The 14,466-nt window shown below is 36.0% G+C and overlaps 1 protein-coding gene and 1 pseudogene across 14 annotated transcripts in view; both read left to right on the forward strand.

The window, feature by feature from the left end:
• The window catches only part of STAU2 (staufen double-stranded RNA binding protein 2), a 320,498-nt gene that overhangs the window by 219,340 nt on the left and 86,692 nt on the right, over nucleotides 1-14,466 (forward strand). The gene's annotated exons all lie outside the window — the stretch shown is intronic.
• On the forward strand, nucleotides 4,301-4,413 carry LOC125099402 (uncharacterized; annotated as a pseudogene).

Consider the following 14,466-nt stretch of genomic DNA (forward strand, 5'->3'; position numbering starts at 1 on the left):
CCATAGTGTAGCATACAAATCAATATTCACTGAAAAATGTCCTTGGGGACTGCAGTCCTCAGAACCTAAAGAGGTTTGAACTTCATAGGTTTGAACCTAAGACAAATAAAGTTTTGTATTAATATAATAAGGGCATATATAAGTGGCATTGGATAATAACAGACCCCTGTCATCATCATCCTAGGGTATCTGTAATAGGGTTGTGGCATTCTTTGTTTTACATAGATTCAATATGGGTTTTGAACTTCAGCTGTTACACTTGCCACACATAGCAAGCCACAGCTGAGTGCAGTTTGTGTGTGTGGGGAGGGGGGGTTTCAACAGAAAGGGTATGATCACTGCCATTGGCAGCTTCTGCAAGGTCCTGCAGCTGCCGGAATTCAAAACATAACTTGATTTCCATTTACTTTTTATGAAATAGGTGCTAAGAGAGATATTAGAAAGGCACATCAACTTTAATGTTTGCTTTGAGAAATTGCTTTCATATTTACTGATGTTTTTTCATATTGAGTTATTTCAAAATATCTCCTCTACTTGAAACATCTCATGATTATATGACTAAAATTTCTTCTTCTGACTTTTAACTTTGTTATATGAAATTCTCATTTTACACAAATATGTATTATAGTTAAGGAATTTACTCATATCTTTATTTCTTTACATTTTATAGTTCAGTAATTAGCCCAGTAGTTCACATAGTGCTTTGTTTTTGTTTTTAGTTTTTCTTTAATTGAGGTATAATTGACATATAACATTGTATTAGTTTTAAGTATACAACATTTTATGGGAAATGAGTGCCACAGTAAGTTTAGTTAACATGTATCACAATACATAGTTATAAATTCAGTTATATCTTCAAAGAAAACATTTCAGAAGGAAGTCACTAGGAACAACTTCTCCCAATAGTTAATTACTCATTGATGGACTAGAATAGGAGTCAGCAAACTATGGCCTGCAGGCCAAGTCGAGCCTACCATCTGAATTAAGAACGGTTTTCAGATTTTGAAATGATGGAAAAAAGATCAAAAGAAGAGTAATATTTCATAACATGTGAGAATTATATGGAATTCAAATTTTAGTGCCTATAAATAAAGTTTGACTGGAACATAGTCATGCCCATTCATTCAGGTAGTATCTGTGGCCACTTTCACTCCACAGCATCGGAGAGGTGGTTATGGAAGAGACCGTATTGCCTGCAAAGCCTGGAAGACTTACCATCTGCCCCTACAGAAAAAAATCTGTTGGTCTAATTCCTGGAGTAGGAGAAAGAAACATTAGGCCTTCACCTTCTGAATTTGTATCAAATGGTTGTTTTATACATGGTCACTCAGAGTTCATTCTCTTTTAGAAAGCCAGTTTTCTGGAAATACTTCCCATATTATAGCACAGTTCGACTTGATTGTGAATTTTGAATTGATTTACTCTACAATGGAGATCAATTTTATTCGCTAAGGGAATAATAAGTCTTTCTACATCAACATTCATCAGAGCACTGGAAGAAAGTTTGTAGCAAAGGTTACTTTTTTCTCCTTTTGAAATCCCATTTAGAAATCATAGCTGGACTTTTTTTTTTTTTTTTTTTTAAGTGGGGAATATTCTCTTGTTTCTGTAGTGATCTTTCACTTCTTTCATTTCAGATGTGTAAGCAGTTTCTAGAACCAACAGTGAGTTATAGGGGAAGGTAGTGGGAAGACTAAATATTATGTATTTTATAACTGACTCATGATTTCATTTATGCTTAGTATAGCATGACCACATTTCTAAGAGGTTGCATATATCCAGTGATATTGTGCACACAAGTGACTTATTAACTTGACCTATAAAATAATTTTGGACTATAGTCAAAACTCAGGAACTTAACTTATTGCTTTCTTTCTCCCGCTTTTTCCTGAAGTGATGAATAACAGCTATTTTAATCAACGGAATGCGTGAAATTCCAAGTTTCAAAAAACCTGATTTTTCTCAACTACACTAAAAATGATTTTTAGGGTGGTTATTTGACCCATATCCCAACTTACCTGTAGCTCAGCGTTTTAAAAGAGATTACTCCTTTGAAGGTAATTTCATGTTCATGATCTCAACAAATTTAAGTACAAAACCAAAGTGTTTTCTAGATTTTTCTCCCTAATAACTTCTGTTCAGTTTGGGACCTACATACATACTCCATGTCAGTAGTTCCTTAATTTTTAATTCAGTTTTCTAATTTTACATTATTTAAGTAGGAATTTAATATTTCTACTGATCTGTAGATCAATATACTGAAGTCGATTTGAAGATCATTGGGGAAATATCCCACAAACCTTTCTGTTAACAGTTCATACTAATGAATCATAACCAGATACATTATTTAAACAATAAATACCATATGTATATAATTGAGTAAATGGATGTGAAAGTTATAGTGGAAAACTGTTGCATATATAGACTTTTTTAAAGTGACGATCAATGGAATATAGGTCCCTAGGCCACAGATTTGAGAGCGTTATTGCCCACTGGAGGTCACTTTTACTACCTAAAGAGTATTACCTTCCTTGTAAACTCAAATTATGGTGTTGTGTCTGATTTATTATACTATTTAAAACTGAAAAACAGAAACCTTCTCTCTCTTAGTAACACACCTTCAATTAAGTCATGCCTCTCCCCATTTCCAAAATTCTTTTTTAGACAAACTAGTTATTTTTCAGAATATTCAGTTTTATTCTTTCATTGCTAATAATTATTTGGCCCGCTCTCTTTGTTTCTAAGTTGGCAGCTAATGCCTTTTCAGATCACATATTTTTAAAATAGCCTTTAGTTAATTCGCTTCTTTTTGCATCCTCTGGTGAAAGAATTTGAAGATAGTTTTTTTTTTTTTTAAGATTTTATTTATTTATTTGATAGACAGAGATCACAAGCAGGGAGAGCAGCAGACAGAGAGGGAGGGGGGAAGCCACCTCCCTGCTGAGCAGAGAGCCCGATATGGGGCTCTATCCCAGGACCCTGGGATCATGACTTGAGCCGAAGGCAGAGGCTTTAACCCACTGGGCCACCCAGGTGCCCCTGAAGATAGTTTTAAGCCCCCAAATATTTAACATATCTGAAATTAGTAAGGGCCAATTAGTGATAAAAAATGTCTATTATCCTTGCTAGGCAATCCAGTGGTGTGCTACCAGCAAACCTGGTACCTTTGGCAAGAAGTGGCACCATTCTATCAAGACCCATGCTTAAATTTCTCACTCTGAAAGATTAATATGCCAGTAGGCTTCCGGCTTGGTTCACTAACCTCTTTTGCAGAGAGAGAGGTCATGTCTTCACTTAGGTTCTTGCTGTAGAAGAAAACACAAGAGATCAGCTCTTGGACAGATTTGCTTGGCTGTAGTTTCCATATTACAGATACATTTCTGCTTTTAGGCCACTGTTTGCTGGTCTCCTTACCTAGCAGATCCTTACTGTCTTTTTGGCTGAACCTTGAACTCTGACTCCTGGCAATTTAGCTCCTGTCTGGTCTCTTGGTTTGTCTTGACCTACTAGTACTTTTGTTCTGTTTGGTCTTGTACTGCCTAACTGACCCTTGACATTGGCTTCTAACTGTTGTGTGTCCTTCTCTGCACCTTGCATTACAGAGACTCATTGTTCTCATGTTGCTCTCTAAAACGAAAAGTGCTTATGATTGACAGAAGTCCATTTTATCCCACAGTCATTATTAATCCAGAGAATATCAATGACTTATTGGTGGGACTGATATTCAGTTTGTGTCCTCTGATATAGTTGTGCATACATACATTAATGGTTTAAATACTTTCATACTACTTGACAAATAGCTACTGCCCCATATTCCACCCCCTACCATCATGGCTTCATGTCTAGGACCTGTAGGACCGCTTCATGATCTAGGAATATTATAATGGATCATTTCTTAGGACAACAGGAGTTTTCAGGAGTGTTTTGTTGTCTGATTTCATTGGTGTTCATGCCACACAACTATTAAAAATGTTAAATATCACTTCTTCTTTCGGAGTTATATGTAAGAGTTAAGTTCTTTGGGGGGGGGAGGCATAGAGACATCCTAAAGTGATCATTTTTCTTAAGATATTTAAAAATTTCCCTAGGAAAAGAAGAAGCATTTTATTAATTCAGCAGTCATATACTTAGCATGTTCATCACTGTCGTAAACAGTAAGAAGTATTTCCAATTTTGTAAACTGGGAAAGCCCTCAAATTGAGTATAATCAAAAGTTGGTGATGGGCTCTATGGGATCTCTCTGTACTTTCTGTTCAATTTTACTGTAAATCTAAAATGCTTTTAAAAATAAAATCCATGCAGCTTTGCGCAGTGGCAGTATCGTAGCCAATGAGGTTTATCCGAGGCGCGATTATTGCTAATTGAAAAATAAAATCCATGTAAAAGGAAAAAATATTGGAGAAAAAACATATAGAAACAATTGAGGACTGATTGCAAGCTGACATGATTAATGTCAGAAGTGTTTACAAAATCTATATATGTGTATGAATATTGAAAAGCTGTGGAATACAGAAATGATTGAGAGTAGAAGAGTTCACCTCAATCGGCTTCTTCTAGGAGTTGAACCCAAAATTGAAAGACAAATTGCAAGGGCTGTCCACATAGGGGAACAACATGAAAAAATTAGAAACATGGAAATTGGCAAAGGAATATGTGGGGAAAGAAAAACTCAACTTGGCAGGAGCTCCAGGAATAAATGATGTTGCATAAGATCAAAGCAGTTGAGTACATTTTGACAGGTTAAGCAGCATGAATTTTATGTTTTTGCAGCAAAGAACCATTCTTCAGTCAGTAACAAGGGATATGACTATCTGGTGTCTGTAAGGTCAATGTAGTGGCCAGATGAAGAATTGACTGTGGTGGGGACAAAAGCTTCTGTCATAATAATTCAGGAATGAATGGGTACTGGTTATCTTGATGGGTGTGTCTCTAAAAACGGCAAGACACACTGCATGAAAAGAATCAGCAGAACTTGGTGACCAGCTGAGTATGACAGGAGGAAACAGAGGGATTAAAAATAGCTTTAAAGGCACACTACCAATATGGCAGAATGAGAGCTGGACAATTGTTTTCCAAAAGCAACAGTGAGACTAGACAAAAGTATCAAAAAGGGCAATTTTAGCACTCTGGAAATTGACCAAAAGCACTCAACAAATTGAAAAGTACTTATTCATGGAAAAACTAGTGGACTTCAGGTAAGAAAAGTAGGATTCTGTGGTGTTCCTGTCTGGAGCTGCTGCCATGCCCCACCTTCAGGCTCAGTCAACATAGTAGTTCTAGAATGATGAGGAAAGCCATGAAAACCAGCAGTTTCATTGGAGGAATGGCCTCACTTGGTTTTAAGTGCAATGTGAAAAACCCTATGCCCACAGGCATTGTGAATAACAGTAGACATCTTGGTAGCAGACAAATAGGAAATGCTAGCTAGTAGCTTAGTAAACCTGAGGTTACAGCCTTGGTTGGGGTCAACAGCAAACCAGCAGGCTAGCCAGAAATTTACCAAGGAGATTTGGGAAATGATACCATGAAAGGAGCCCTGAGAGGCCAGAATATTTTCCTGGCTGATCAACAGGCTTTATACATCTGCATGAGAGACCAGAGAGGGCCCAAGATATATATACATCACCTTGCTGCTCATGGAATTCTGACGTATGCAGAGGAGATGCAAAAGGGTCTGGCAGAAAGTAAATGCCAAGGCAGACTTGAGAACTGCTTGGGCTTTGAATGAGCTCCCCAACCCAAACACAGCTCCATTGGCAACATAAAAGCTTTATTGGCTTCTTGTGTTTGAGCACAATTACTAATCAGTAATTGACTAAGCTATACAGACACAAGTGTGACTCCTAGGAAGTCAGAGAGAGACACAAAGAGCCACGTGCCATGGGGAAATCAATTCCACAGATTTAATCTAGGCAAATTCATAGCAGAAGAACAGCAACAACTCTGAGAGAGGAACATCAAAATCCAGAGTTATTACACTATCGTATCTTAAATTCCAGTTTTTAACAACAACAACAACAACAAATTACAAGATATGAAGAGAAAGGAAAGATTTACCAATACTGAGTGGAAAAAAAATGTGGGCCCAGATATTGGACTTAGCAGACAAAAACTTCAAAGCAGCTATAATAAATATCTTCCAAGTAATGTAAGGAGCCACATTTAAGAACTAAAGAAAAACATGACAATAATTCAAGAAATAGAGACTCTCATTGAGGAGATAAAAATTATTTAGAAGATCAAGTAGAAATTCTAGAAATAAGAATTACTGAAATGAAAAATTCATTAGAGTTTTCAACAACAGATTTGAGATGGCAGAAGAAAGAATCCACGAACTTAAGATGGATCAAAAGAAATTAACCAGTCTGAAAAACAGAGAAAAAAGAATGAAAAAATTGAACAGAACTTCAGAAACTGTGGGACAACATCAAGGAGCACATATCATAAATAACATTAAACACCATTATCTAGGTTGACTTAACATCTGAAAATCACACTGTATACATCAGATTAATAAAGGAGAAAAAACACAATAATCTCAGACACAGAAAAAGCATTTAACGAAATCCAATGCCCATTCCTGATTAAAAACTGAACAATTTAGGAATAGAACTCTTAGGTGTTTTCTTAATTTGATAAAGGACATCTGAAAAATCTATAGCTAATGTCATCTTAATGGTGAATTATTGAATGCCTTGCCTCCTAGTTTGGAAACAAAGCAAGGATGCCTGCTCTTAATGCTTCTACTCAACATTATTCTAAAGATTTTAGCAAGGGCAAAAGAAAAAAGAAGGGAAAAAAAAAGGAAGAAAAGGCATGCAGCTTGGAATGGAAGAAACAAAACTGTCTTTATTTGTAGACGACATGATCCTGTATTTAGAAAATCCTAAGAAATCCACACATATACACATATACCCAAATATCTGTTAGAACTGAAAAATAAGTTCACAAAGTTATAGAATACAAATTAATATTAAAAAATCAATTGTGTACTAGATACAAAGATACTAGAAACACATATTCCAAAAATAAATTTAAGAAGATTATTTCCTCAAAATAGCATTGAAAACAATAAAATATTTAAGAATCAATTTAACCAAAGAGGTACTAAGATCTTTACCTTGAAAGCTACAGAACATTGCTGAGAGAAACTAAAGATCTAAATATATGAGAGACATTCAACATTCATAGATTAGAAGACCCATTATTGTTAATTTGCCACTTTCCCCCAGATTGACCTATATGGTCAATGCAATTTCTGTCAAAATCCCAGCAGGCTTTTTTTTTTTGTTTGGTTTGGTTTAGAAATTAACAAGCTGATCCTAAATTTAGTGGAAATGCAAAAAGCCTAGAATATTTGAAACAATTTTGAAGAGGAAGAACAAAATTGGAAGACTTACACTACTCAATTTCAAATTTTTTACTGTAAGACTACATTATTCAAGTTAGTGACATAGGGATGAACATGTAGATCAATGGAACAGATTCAAATGGAACAGTCCAGATATGAACGTTTATATTTAAGTTCAGTCTATTTTCCACAAAAGTGCTGAGGAAATTAAGTGGGAACAGATTGTTTTGTCAAGAGATGGTACTGGGAGAATTAAATTTCCATATGAAAAAACACAAATTTAGAGTCTCACTTCAACCATATATAAAAATTAACTTAAAATCATAAAAGACTTAACTGTAAAACCTAAAGATGTAAAACTTCTAGAAAAATCATAGAAATTTTCATGACCTTGGATTAGGCAAAGTTTTAGATTCAACACCAAAAGCATAACCCATAAAAGAAGAAATTGGCAAATTGGATTTCATCTAAACTTAAAACTTTCATGCTTCAAAAGACACCATTCAGAAAAAGGGAAGAAGGAACGCTTGGATGGCTCAGTCAGTTGAGCATCTATCTGCCTTCAGCCCAGGTCATGATCCCAGGGTCCGCCTACCGAGCCCTGCATCGGGCTTCCTGTTCAGTGGGGAACCTGCTTCTCCCTCTCTCTCTGTCCCTCCCCACTGCTTGTGCTCTCTCTCACTCTATCTCAAATCAGAGAAGCCACCAGCTAGAGGAAATCATTTACGAATCATGTATCTGTTAAATTACTTGTGCCTACAAATATATGAAGAGCTCTATGAACACAATAAAAAGAAGGCACTCAATTAAAATGGATAAATGGTATGAGTAGACAGTTCATCAAAGAAAATGTGCGATTGGCTAATAAACACCCAAGAAGATGCCCAACATCATTAGCCTTAGGGAAATGCAAAGTAAAACCACAATGAGATACAACTTCACACCCACTACGATGGTTATACTAAAACAGGCAGACAGTAACAAATGTTGACAAGGATGTGTGGCGAAACTGAAACCTTCATGGCTTGCTGGTAGGGATGTAAAACTGTACGGCCACTTCGGAAAATAAATTGGCAATTTCTTAAGTTAAACAAATTTACCACATGATGCAGCAATTCTACTTTTAGATCTACCAAGAAAAATTAACATGTTTACACAAAAACTTGTATGTGAATATTCATAACAGCATTATTCTTAAGAGCCAAAAACTGAAAACAATCTGAATGCCCTCTAACTGGTGAATAGATAAAAACAGTGTGATAGATTCACAATGGAATACTATTTAGCAGTAAAAAGGAATGAACTGATACACTGTACAACCAAGAACCTCAAAAACATGCTATAAGAAAGACACCAGTCACAAGAGGCCACATATTGTACTATCCCATTTATATGAAATTTTCAGAAAAGGCAAATAATCTCTAGACACAGAAAGCAGATCAGTGGTTACCTTGGTCTGGGAATGGGAGCGAGGGATGACTGCAAATGGGCACAGGGAAATTTTTGCAGTGACAGAAATGTTCTGACTAGATTGTGATGATGTTTGTACAACTTTCTAAATTTGCTAAAATCACTCACAGTAGACTCACTGTATGGTATATAAATTATACCTCAGTAAAGGTGTTTAAAAAAAGACACACTTGAAAGCTTCAGAGCCTCAGAGGCCAAGAGGATTATAAGGCCGTTTGTGATCATGGCAGTTTTGGTAAGCAGTCATTCATGTGCGTCCAGCACCTCAAGACACTTTCCAGCAAACTCTGTGAGGACCAGGTTTTGTCGTGTTTTGTTTTCTCCTATTTTGAGAGCTAGAGCGGAAAACCAGGCATCACCATGCATTTCCAGGCCCAAGAATTGCACTTCTCTGCTGGTCCTCAGCCCTCTTCATCCCTGCATGGACCTCAAGCCTGAGGACTTGAGCTATGATACTTTCTCCAACCTCGGTTGCCTCTTATTTCCAATTTTCTTAGCTTCAGCTTTGTGACCTGCCTCCAATTTCCTATGTTCCTGACCTCAATTCCTGTTCATTATTATTGCCCCGCCCTAACTCTTGGACGTCATGCTTTCTCCTGCCCAGCCCAGTAAACTGATCCTGACTTCTGATTGTTTCCTTTGCTTAACTTGTTTCATTAATTTTTACATACTTAACAAAAAAATCTCTGCTGTTTTTAACCCTAGCGTGCACTCCAGCTCTGATTAGCCCAGCCGCACTGGCTCAAAAGGAAACCCATTCTTTATTTCTTTTTGAGGATCAGGACTTAGGCTTTTGACATATTAAATGTCAATTCCAGCGGTGATGATACTCAGTAGATCACTAAAGATTGAGGTCAGAGTCACAATGAAAAATGACGGATACAAGTATAGATTTGGACCCCATATAAGCACAAAATACAGGAATGAACCAAAACATACACCTTAGGAAAATACTACAAGGTGAGGGGATGCAGAGCCACTGGAAACCAAGAAAAGTTTTGTTTTTTTTCCTGGTGTTATAAATTATAAATAGATACAAAAAGGATTTCTCTTCCCTTCAGTTATCTAGGATAGTCATTGTAGTGAAAACTAACTGCTTAAAAAGAAAACCAATAGATATGGAACAGGCCAGTTTGGAAAAATTACTTAAGGTTATTAAAAAAAAATCTGATTCTCCTGCTATGAAAGAAATGTTTCATTATTTTCTAATAGGCTGACCTCTGCTCTTAGGTCTTAGACAAAACACCAACCTCGCTGAGAAACTACCTCCCCCACTAGGTGGCAAAAGTAAGCTGCTAGAGAGAGAGGAAGCAGCAGGACTTTCCACCGTCCTTTGTCACTTCTTCCTAAGTGACCTTAAGTGGTCATTTTGAAAAACTCCAACACTCTATAATTTGAAATGTATAGTCTGTGTAATACCTAAACTTTCCCATGAAACATAGGAAGATAGAGGTGAAGATAGACCTTGTGTTGATTTTTGATAGCAAACACTCATGTTTGGGAGCACAATATAAAATACGAAAATATTTGTATACAATACTAAAGAGAAAATTACTGTGGTCACTCACAACTTTGTCTCAGAATTTCTTGGGAAATACTGTTGAGGAACCCTGAACTAAATTTTATCAACTCTGTTTTAAGTAAGCTGCTATATCTGGTAGGAGCTGATAGAAAGTTATCAGAAGTCCTCTTTAAACTTGTACCAATCACTGCTCGTTGCTTTCCCCTCTGGGCTAGCATGAATATAAAAGGCTTCTGGAGGTCTCATTAATTTCTTGCGCATTGGAATACACTTCAAAATAGCCTGAGACAAAATAACCTGTTCAAAGTATGCTATTTAAAGATTTTCTTTATTCAGGTCACTAAATATTAGTTCACTTTTATTTTTTAGTATTAACATTAGTACTGTTTTTCCTTCTCTTAGGAGTATTTTTTCCTTCTTTTTGTATGGGTTTTATTTTGTCCTTTTGCCTCCAGATATCTTTGGACAAGTAGCAGACTACTGCTTTAATTCTAAAAGAAACAGACTCCCTCCCTAGGGTTGTAAGCCCAGGCCAGAGCCATCAGATAGTCATGGAGTTCCCTTGCAGCTCTTGTCCTTTCGGAGCAGAAACAGTATAAAGTTAGGGGGGACAGTGCTCAAAATCCCTGCCAAGGGGCACACTTTTAGTTTCTTCCCCTCAAGTACACACTCAGATATTCACAGTGCATCCCTTGTCCAAGTGTTCTTCCTTAATAGTCTACTAGAAGAGCGGCCAGTCATTTATTCATCTGTTCCACCAATATTTATTCAGTATTTCCATGTGCCAAAAAAAGAAAGAAAAAAAAGGAAGAAAGGAAGAAAAGAAGTACTGTTGCTTTTGAAACCAGAGGCAAGATGCTTGTGTGTTTTGTTGTTGTTCTAGATGAGTAACTTTCAAATTGTGATTCACCGTTTAGGTCAGTTCCCTGAAAGGAAAACCTATTTTATTAATTCTTCCATTACAGTCTTCTCAATTTATGTCGATGATAGAACTCTTGAGCAGAGAATCATGTATCATCTCAGGAAATGAGCCTCGCTATGACTTTAAGCCTCATTGATTTGGAGGTTTTAAAATTTGACCACTTAAATAGGGTAGTAAAGAATATATTAAGCAAAACTTCATTATAAAGCACTTCAGCGTACCCGACATTCATTTTTGTTTTATGCCAAATGATGTCTCCCATGGACACTTTTTCCTATGCAGTGTATCTTTTTCACAGTTATAAGGAAACCAATCATTCAGGGCCTATTGCGCAGTCCCTGGCTTCTACAGTCTCATCTTATGAATGACGCTGATCTCTAGTCTCACCTCCAATTGAATTTATAATTGAGAGATTAATCTTTTCTATTATTTGCTTTTGAGACGAAATTCCAGGCAGTAACAGTTTTTGCCACTGGTTTCCACGGTGACTGCTCGAATAAGAATAAATCCAGAATAAAAGATTATGATTCCATAAAACTTAATTCATCCAATAAACCTTTATTGAACGTCTGCTGCATACAAGGCAGTGTGACAATATATGAGCAAATGGATGTGAAGATGTGTATAGAAAATGAATGCTCCCTCTAGAAAGTGATCTCGTGCTTAGAAGAAAATCTGTAATGCAAATGAAAGATCACTGGCCTATGAGAAACAGAAGCGAATGTTTAAGGGCTTTTGAGGCCAAGGCAGGGAGGTTTTTGGCTAAGAAAATTTTATGCAGGAGGTGGCCTTCTCTGTAAAAGGTAAAGGATGAGTCGTATTTCCCTCTAGGCAATAGAGAAAAAAGCATTTAGTAAAAGGCATTTGGTCTGACACACAGGCCAGCAAGAGCTCAGGCACTGAAGAGGGAGGGAGGGAAGAGCCTTATTCAGTGGACAGAACTCTCTGCTGAAGTTCAGCACTGGTCCTTAGATACCAGTGGGAATGAGGACTAGAAGGAGAGAGAGAGATCAGGCTGTGAGGTGTCTTGGAAGGCAAGACAAAGAATCTGGATTCCATCCAATTGTGAGAAGCCATGAAAATTTGTACGTACACAAAGTAGTTATGACTAATGTGCCAGTATAAGGCATATACAGCAATTACATTAAGCAAGAAATAATTCAGCAAGTTAATTTGGGAAGTATCTTTTTTTTTAGTTCTAAAATTCTGTGGCATTAATGATATAATACTGCTCTATTGATAGTAGAACTCATTATTACATGGCTCAGATCAGTTTGTTTATTTCTTTTAATTTTTATATCCTAAAAATATCAGGCAGTGAAGGAAAATCCCACTGTAACGTCATGGGTATTCTGCCAGTGAATGATTAGCCGTAAAAAAATTTCCAATTTTAAGAAAATATTTTTCACAAATTAGGTAATCAGGTCTTTTGAATACCCTTGGAAGGAACCCTAAGAATACTCTCTCGTGTGCCACTTGTGGACGCTGCCCCATCCCACCCTACAGTGGCTATGGGAATGGAAACCTCTTCTTTCTTGTTCCTTTGTGGAATAATTGGTACTGTCCCAGGATTAGCGGCTCCAGGAGAAGGAAAAACAGATAACTAGAACGTCATATTTACATTTATATTTTGCTTAACATTTGTGAGCCAAAAGACAAATTGCAAATGGCCTTGGTCAGAGAACAATAATCTTCTTTAACATGCTTTTAGAAATACTTGTTGGGATATAGATATATGTATTTTTTCCCATTTAGGCTGGAATTGTGGATTCCATGATAGGTAAAGGAAAACAAAGGCATAAAGGAGTCTAAGGTTCTCCCCCTGGAAAAATATGTTAGACATTATAATAGAATTTGTTCAGGAAACTGACCTAAGCCTTTCCCTTTAGAAGTTTAGACTCAGGGAAATGTTTTACTTATACTTGCTGGGGAAGATTTATAGAGAAGTAAAATGTACTAGTTTACTTCTTTCATAGATAAGGCATCTGGAGTGTGTGTATATGGAGTGTACAACATAATAGCAAAATATGTAATCGATATTTAAAAGTTTTAAGACATTGAATATAAATACATTGAATATAAATACACAATACTAAAAATAGGTCATACTTTGCCATTAATATCTATTTTCTGTGTATAGGTTGTATTTCCATTTAAAAGTATAATGTTATTCAAGATAAATTTTTAAGACCTAAACTACTTAGTTCTGTTTTTATTAAATAACATTTTAATGAGAGTTCAACAGTTTTATTTAGTAAATATCCAACTGGGAAGGTTTCTGCAGTTTTTTTTTAGTAGGAAAGTTTGCACAAAAGGAGTGTTTTCTTATTACCAAATTAGTTACTTTGAAGTATCTGGCAGATTACATCAGTCTCTTATTTGAATTGGTACTACAAGAAGACATCTATTGTGCATCATTAGTGATGCATTAAATTGGTTATTTATGTTTTAAAATCTAAGCATAGTAGAATCTTTTGTGTTTGCCTTCGAAGATTGCTGTTATAATAAAACATTTTGAAATGAGTAAAGTTGTCCTTTTGGTTTAGTTAATGCATCACTGGAGACCCTAAAGATTTTAGCTTCCAACTACCCATCTCCTAGTTTAGTAAAAAGTGAGAAAATTATGCAGAGTTCTTTATATTTTAAGGAAAAAATGTTACAGACTACTTGTGTAATCACTTTATATTCGCAGCTAAGAAAATAAAAGAAGTGTTGATCACATCACTAGTCTCAAGCTAAAGTCTTCTAAACATTTGAACATAATAAGATTAAAATATACTGTGCTATTTTATCATCTTCTTATAATAGTGGTCTCTTCTTATGACCACCAAGATTGTGTACTTATTTTTATAATTGGAATTATAACTAAAGTATGTATTAGAAATCTTGTTTTCAAGCTTCTATTAAAAAAGTTATACAAATGATAAAAGGCAGAGGACCAATAATATTTTTTACTGATAACTGGCAGAGATTAGTATATTTGGCTAAAAGTTTTCCACAATATACTCCATAACCCAGCACTAGCAATGGTTAAAACTTTTTGTTTGTTTAGTGACTAAAAATATAGTAAGCCATATTAGCTGGACAGGTAGACTGGCAGAGAATGGGTCTCTTGCTTTTTTTAATCCCTTATAGAACCAGACACATATATATTATTTAGTAATGACTCTTAGCCATAATGTCACCTCTAAATTCCCTGAG

Source organism: Lutra lutra, chromosome 4 (assembly GCF_902655055.1).
Source record: "Lutra lutra chromosome 4, mLutLut1.2, whole genome shotgun sequence".
Classification (NCBI taxonomy): Eukaryota; Metazoa; Chordata; class Mammalia; order Carnivora; family Mustelidae; genus Lutra; species Lutra lutra.